This window comes from Silene latifolia, chromosome X (genome assembly GCF_048544455.1).
Source record: "Silene latifolia isolate original U9 population chromosome X, ASM4854445v1, whole genome shotgun sequence".
NCBI lineage: Eukaryota > Viridiplantae > Streptophyta > Magnoliopsida > Caryophyllales > Caryophyllaceae > Silene > Silene latifolia.
This window is the reverse complement of record NC_133537.1, coordinates 245,024,629-245,032,049: the sequence shown is the minus strand read 5'-3', so window position 1 is coordinate 245,032,049 and position 7,421 is coordinate 245,024,629. Positions and strand designations below refer to the sequence as shown.

At 40.8% G+C, this 7,421-nt stretch overlaps 1 non-coding gene across 1 annotated transcript; it reads left to right on the top strand.

Moving 5' to 3' along the window:
* Positions 1-4,747: 4,747 nt before the first annotated feature.
* On the top strand, positions 4,748-4,854 carry LOC141626038 (small nucleolar RNA R71). The gene has a single exon (XR_012535770.1). It is a non-coding gene; the product is annotated as a small nucleolar RNA R71 (small nucleolar RNA).
* Positions 4,855-7,421: the final 2,567 nt, after the last annotated feature.

Genomic DNA, 7,421 nt, shown 5'->3' with positions numbered 1-7,421 from the left:
TCCATCATGCTACTATCACCATCACTTCCCTCATGAGAAGTGGTCACATTGCCACTTTCCTTGGCACTTTCTTCTTTGCTTTCTTCATCACCATCTTCACCATCATTATCTTCTTCATCTCCACTTGCTTCTTCCTCAATATTATCATCAATCTCCTCATCATTTCCAACAACCTCATTGTCTTCCACCACGTCCCTAGATGCACCCGGAAACAAGGCTTCTTTATCCGCCCAACTAGGCAAAGGACAAGATGGATCGAGGAGTCCTTGCCTAGCTAGATGTAGGAGGGGAGGATATTGAGCCAAATATGCATTCTTCCGATCTTCATAAGCTTGCTTGTGCATGGCTTGCATAAGAAGAGTTACATAGTCTTTCCCAATTTCAACTCCTTGCGGTTTGAACTCTTCATAATCATAGGGGTAAGGTGGTATAACAATGGAAGAGGAGGGAGTTTCATGATCACCCTTTTGTTGTTGAATGATGTACTCGGCTTCTTCGGATAGGGAAGTAAATAGTTGGTCCGGTGGACACTAAGACGGCAAATCTTTGCGGGTAAAGTGAATGATCGAGCCTCACTTGTAAGCCACCCATACTTGGTATCAAGGGGATTGTGAGCAACCCACTTAAACTTGTTAATCAAGATGGACATATCAATAAGATGGCCACCATCCTTAGCCTTGTACTTGCTATCCTTATTGAAATTAGGATCAAAGTGCTTGGCTAGGACCGTGACAAGGCCGCCATTAACAATTACGGTTTGACCCTTCTTCCCACTATCTACATGGAGCCATCTATCAACCAATAGCCTCAAAGAATTGTAAGGCTTGGTGTGAATTCTTCCAATATTCAAAGTTGATTCAAGGAGAATAAAATCGAGTCCCGTGAAATGATTGGTGTCTTTCCTAGCAATTATGGTATTTCCCACAACTTTGTGCCATATTCTTATGCCCGGATGATGGACCAAAAGAGCACGACAAGCTTTAAAATATTCAAATTTCTTCCCGGAGATTGCCTCCCAAAGAGGCTCGGGATCATACTTCCCATATTGCTTATAAAATTTATGTTCATCGCTAAGACCCAAAATTTCACCCAATTCCGGAAAGGTAATGCGTCTACTAGTGTTAGCTAGACGAAACTCAATATTTTCCCTATTCTCAACTTTTGTCACTTTTAAAGAACTTAAGAATTCCAAGACAAGGGAGGGGTATGTTACTTCCTTCATTTCAAACAATTTCTTTAAACCCATGGCATTGAAAAAGACTCTTGTTTGTTCAAGAACACCCAACTTCTCTAAAGCATCTTGACATATGAATTTGGTGGATTGAATTTGTTTCATAGCAAACTTGACAAATGTATTTCTATGGGAATCGGAAATGAATGTTACCTCCGGGTAATGCAAGAGTTGATTAATTACCGGAGTAGAGGGTGATGCTTCCATAGAAATTTGTTGAGGTTGTTGCACTTCCAAGCTTGGTGTTGATACCACCATTGCCAAAGCTTTCTTCATTTGTAGAGCTTTTTGCCTTTGAGAGAGAGTTGTAGCCTTTGGTGCCTTTGTTGCCTTTGCTTTTGCTTTTGTTGCTCCCTTTGTTCTTGCCATTTGATAAGCTAACCAAGAAAAAGATCAAAAATCTTCAATTTGTAGAATGCCCAAATCGATTTTGAAGGTGAAAGGCTTTGCCTTTATGAGAACAAAAATCGACTCAAAGGTGAAGATTTTGTTCTTGGTTTTGATTGTTAATGAAGATGGAGTGATTGATTTGTTATTTGAAAGATGGTTTGATTTGATTTTGGTGAGTTTTGTTGAGGGTTTTTGTTTTTGAGATGGAGAGGATGAGGGTTTTGATGTTGTGGGTAGTGTTTATGAGTGAATGAATGAATGAATGAAGGTGGGATGGGTATTTAAAGAACTCGACAATTTTAGGACGCAGGGGCAATCCGTGCGGATTAGGCGCAATCCGCTCGGATTCTCAGCCTTCAAATTTTCAAAATTCCCGCCTAGAGACGGGCGGATTCTGGGGAATCCGCTCGGATTCTTCTGAGATGAGACGGGCGGATTTCGTGCGGACGGACCGATTCTTGTCCGGAGATTTTTCTTTGTTTTTCTTCACCGCAAGACGGGCGGATTGTTCAAAAGACGGACGGATTCTGTGAGACGGCGTCTTTCCGAGAATCCGCTCGGATTCTTCAACAGTCAAGAATTTTTGCAATTTCAACACAGCCCAAGACGGGCGTCTTCTCAGCAGGACGCTCGGATCCTCTGCAGACGGGCGGATTCTTAGGAATCCGCTCGGATTGGTCCTTGTGTACACGGATTCAGTTCCATCCGTGCACAAACGCATTCCCTTATCATTCTTTCTTTCAAATCTTGTGTTCTTCATTGTGGGGGCACTACTAAGGCATGAATAGCCTAGGCAATTGCCATCCCCACACTAAGGTAAAGCACTACATATCAATTAAAATCATTAGTCCCTCCCTCACTTCTCTCTTACATGACAATTATTTTGATCAAAGTAAAAATAAATCCAAAAATGACAAAAATGCAATACAAAAATTGAAAAGTAAGTTAGGGGTTAGAAATATTTACAAGTGGTGGTTTAAGGAGGACTCCACCAAACTCTCATTCTTGATGAGATGTCAAGGAGGCATGTTCAAGGTGTTGTTGATGTTGCTCAACACCTTGAAGAAGTAATCAAAAGCTTGTTCATTGTTATGGTAGAGGTCCTCAATAGACCGTGGCCCTTGTTGTTGATCATGATCGATGGCATGCCCAATGTAGGGATTAAAGATCCCTTCAAATTCGTCGTCCCAAAGACCACAAACTTCATTGAGTTGATTATTGAAAATCTCTTGCTTGGATGGAGACAACTCTCCCAATTTCTTTTCTTGGCCAATGAGGCCATCTTCTTCTTCCTTGGTTGATTTTGATGAGCTTTGCAAGCTCTCTTTGTCACAATTCACTTGCTCTTTGAATGGAGCATCTTCAATTTTCTTCCTCCATTGGAGTTCCGATTTCTTCTTCTCATCTTTCCGGCTATAATGATCAATCATGAAACATGGCTCATGCAAACGAGGAGCTCTCATGGTCTTGTCAAGATTAAAAGTTATGCTTTCATCTCCCACTTCTAGAGTGAGCTCTCCATGTTTCACATCAATCACCGCACCCGCGGTGTGTAGGAAAGGTCTTCCTAAGATGATTGGAATGTTGGAATCTTCCTCCATATCAACTATGACAAAGTCCACCGGGATGAAAAACTTCCCAATTCGCACGGGGACATCTTCCCATATCCCTAGCGGTGTCTTCGTCGATCTATCGGCCATTTGAAGAGTGATATTGGTACATTTAAGCTCTCCCATTCCCAACCTTTTACTTACCGAGTACGGCATGACACTCACACTAGCCCCTAGATCACATAAGGCTTTGTTGATCGTTGTGTCGCCAATGGTACACGGTATTGAGAAGCTTCCCGGATCCTTTAATTTTGGAGGTGAACTCCCTTGAAGTATTGCACTACTCACCTTGGTGAAGGCGATAGTCTCAAGTTTCCGGATTGACTTCTTCTTTGTGAGGATATCTTTCATGTACTTTGCATAGGCCGGAACGTGATTGATTAATTCCGTGAAAGGAATTGAGACTTCTAAGTTCTTCACAATCTCCATGAACTTCCCAAGTTGATCATCAAATTTAGGCTTGGCTTGACGACTTGGAAAAGGAAGTCTAATCACAATGGGCTCCTTTTCTTTGGCTTTGTCTTCATTTTTCTTTGAGCTTTCTTCTTTTGATGATTCCCCTTCTTGCACCACAACTTCATTCTCACTAGCTCTCACAACTTCATCCTCAACTTGCTCCTTCGGTGCTTCATACCTTGTACCACTTCTCAAGTGAATGACACTAACCGTTTCATGTCTAGGGGGGTTACTTTGAGGTGGTAATTGCCCCTTTTGTCTTTGTGAGCTAGAAGATGCTAGTTGAGTTAATTGTGTTTCCAACATCTTGGTGTGAGCTAGAATGTTGTTGATGGTGGTGTCTTTTGCTTGGCTATCTTTTTGCATTTGGGTGAAAAATTCTTGTTGATTCTTTTGCATTTGGAGGACCGCTTTTTGGACATCAAAACCTTGGTCATTGTGGTGATTGTATGGGTTTTGATTTTGGTAACCTTGGTTTTGATTGTAAAAGGGTCTTTGATTTTGATTTCTCATGGGTGGTGGAGTGTATGTTGTTTGAGGGTTTTGGACATTTTGGCTTTTGTATGAGAGATTTGGATGGAACTTGGTGTTTTCATTGTAAAAATTTGAATAAGGGGTACCACTTTTGTAAGCTTGGAAAGCATTGACTTGCTCGGTTGTTCCCCTACATTCGCTTGAGTCATGACCCAAGGTTCCACAATTCTCACATATCCCGCTTGGGATTGATGAGGATGCCGTCAAGGCATTGACATGATGCTTTGTTGATTTTGAGTTTTCCTCAAGTCTAGCCATAGCTTGTTCAAACTTTAAGTTGATTGTGTCAATGTGAGCACTAAGTTGAGCACCCAACTGAGTAACGGTGTCCACTTCATACTTTCCTCCTCTAGTAGCCTTGCGAGGCCTACTATATTGCGAATTATGGACCGCCATTTCCTCAATCTTGTTCCATGTTTGATTGTCATCAACTTCGGTGAACATTCCATTTGATCCCATATTGAGAATGTTCCTTGAATCTTCATATAAACCATTCCAAAATTGTTGCACTAAAAACCATTCGCTAAGTCCATGGTGAGGACATGAGCGACAAATACCTTTGAACCGCTCCCAAGCTTCATACAAAGATTCTTCATCCCTTTGCTTAAAACCCGTAATTTGAGCTCTTAGCATATTGGTCTTTTCCGGTGGGTAGAATTTTTTGTAGAAAGCTAGAGCTAGCTTCTTCCAAGAATCTATTCCAAGGGTGGCCTTATCAAGGCCCTTCAACCATTGCTTTGCGGTGCCGATTAACGAAAAAGGAAATAAGACCCATCTTATTTGGTCTTGAGTCACGCCCGTTTGAGAGATAGCTTCACAATAATCACAAAATGTTTCCATATGAGAATGAGGGTCCTCACTAGGCATTCCCCCGAATTGGCTCCTCTCAACTAGTTGGATGAAGGCGGACTTGGCAATAAAGTTTCCGGTAAGATGTTGTGGGGTAGGAGTACCATTTGGTAAATCCTCCTCGGTGGGTATAGAGTGTGACGAGAATTTAGGCATTGTAGGTGGATTTTGTGTGGTATTGTTTAATGGGTTTTCTTCTCCTTCTATTGCGAAAGGATTGACAAACTCACTAGTGGGTTGAACAACTTCACCAACACCTCCCAAATTCCTCCTAACAAGTCTCCTATTATTCGTCAAGGTTCTTTCGATTTCACGGTCAAAAGGTAACAAATCTCTTTGTATCCTTCTAGACATGCAAAATATCAAACAACTAGAAAACAATTAGAACAAACCTTGAGGAGTTTTACTTCCCCAAGGTGAAAAAGACACAACTAAAAACAATAAAAGAAATCTTAAATCAATTAAACACCGTCCCCGGCAACGGCGCCATTTTTGATCGGAGCCATTTCGTGTTCACAATTAAGCATATGTGGTCGTTGGTCAATGGTCGATACAAAACACAATTTATACTTCACAAACAACTCTACAATTAGTAAAGAGGCAAGTAAAGGTCGGATCCCAAGGGACGGGTATTGAAATGAAGATTCTATTGTAACTAGTGGTGTCTAGGGGTGTCACAAATGGGGTTGATGTAGAAGGTTACTAAACTAAGATAGCAATGAAAATAAACTAACAAGGTAAATAAAATAAGGGGTGTAAACAATTGATTAAAAGCACTAGGGTGTCATGGGTTCATAGGGGAATCATGGGATATGATCATACAAACATGTTCTCAAATTATAAGCAAGCAATTATTGTTGTGATGGATTGAGTTGGGTTATATCTTACAATCCTAGGAAAGTTTGGGTCCCGGAGCCGAATCTCTTGGATTGTACAACACCTACAAGTCGACTTAATCTTCCCTACTTAACACATGCATGGTCTAACAAGACTCGAGTTGGGTTATGTCTTACAAGTCAAGTTGAAAGGATAGAAGATGATAGTAAATGCAAGGATTCATAGGCTTAGCATTTCATCAAATATAACATGTGCATGTATTAAGATCAAAACAAGCAAGCAAATAAGATATGAAAGCATATTAATTTAAGCATGAATCATTCCCCATGTTGGTTTCCCCTAATCACCCATTAAACCCTAGCTAAGAGACTACTCACTCATTATCATATTGATCATGCTAGAAAGGTTTTCAATCATACTAACATAATGAAACATGATGAATAAATGAAAGTAATTAGCAATAATTAAAAAGGGATTAAGAGATTATACCTACTAATGATTCCAATAATAAAGCAAGAATAATAGAAGTACTTGAATCCTAGATTGAGAGGTTGTCAATCCCCCAATAATAACCCAAATAATCTTCAATTACCCAAAATAAAGTAAGAACAAGAGAGAGATTAAAGAACTAAAACTTGGATTAAAACTTGATTAATATTTGATTACAATATTGAAGAGAGATTTGATTGATATTAACTACACTAATTATTGATAAGAAGAACATGCTCCTCTAATTAGACTAATGGGGTATTTATAGTGAAAATTAGGGAGGATGCATTAGGGTTAACTAAGGGCTAAACTAGTAATTACACTTTTTAAGTTGAGCAAGGAGCCTCCGGGATTATCCGAGAGAAGGGCTTCTCTTATCGATGCTTGAGGAATGAAAACGTGCTGTGCTGCGATCCGTGCGGATGGGAGTCGGGACGGCCGGATCTGGGCTGAAGGATCCGAGCGGATTCTTGGGCAAGACGCTCGGATTGGCGAGGGGGAATCCGAGCGGATTCCTTTGCGGGACGCTCGGATTGGCGAGGACGGACGGATTCTCTACAATCCGTTCGGATTGTAGTTCAGCAACTTTCCTTCTTCTTTTTCTTCCCTTTTCTTCATGAATTCCTTGGGGATTTCCTTGGGGACTCAAGGATCCTTTTCTCAACAATGCTCTTCTACTATGCTATGTACAAAGGCCTTCTAGTCTTGTCTCTCCTTGATGCTTGGTCATTGAATATGATCAATTTAGCCTTGTTTTGCCATGAAAATGCAAGATTCTTACTCCTTTCCTACCAAGGGATCAAAATCTCAAAGAATATGCAAAACAAAGAACTAAAGATAAGAAATGACCCAAATAGGCACTAAAAAGCATGAAAACAATGGTAATTCGGGGGCTAAATATGCGCCAATTATGGTCACATCAAGTATTATGATGGAGCTAGCCCGGATGTGAAGAGACCACCACAGAGGAGGAGCTCGGGTCCCAAGAATGTAGTGGGCCGTGTATGGGCTCGTTTCGGGCCGAA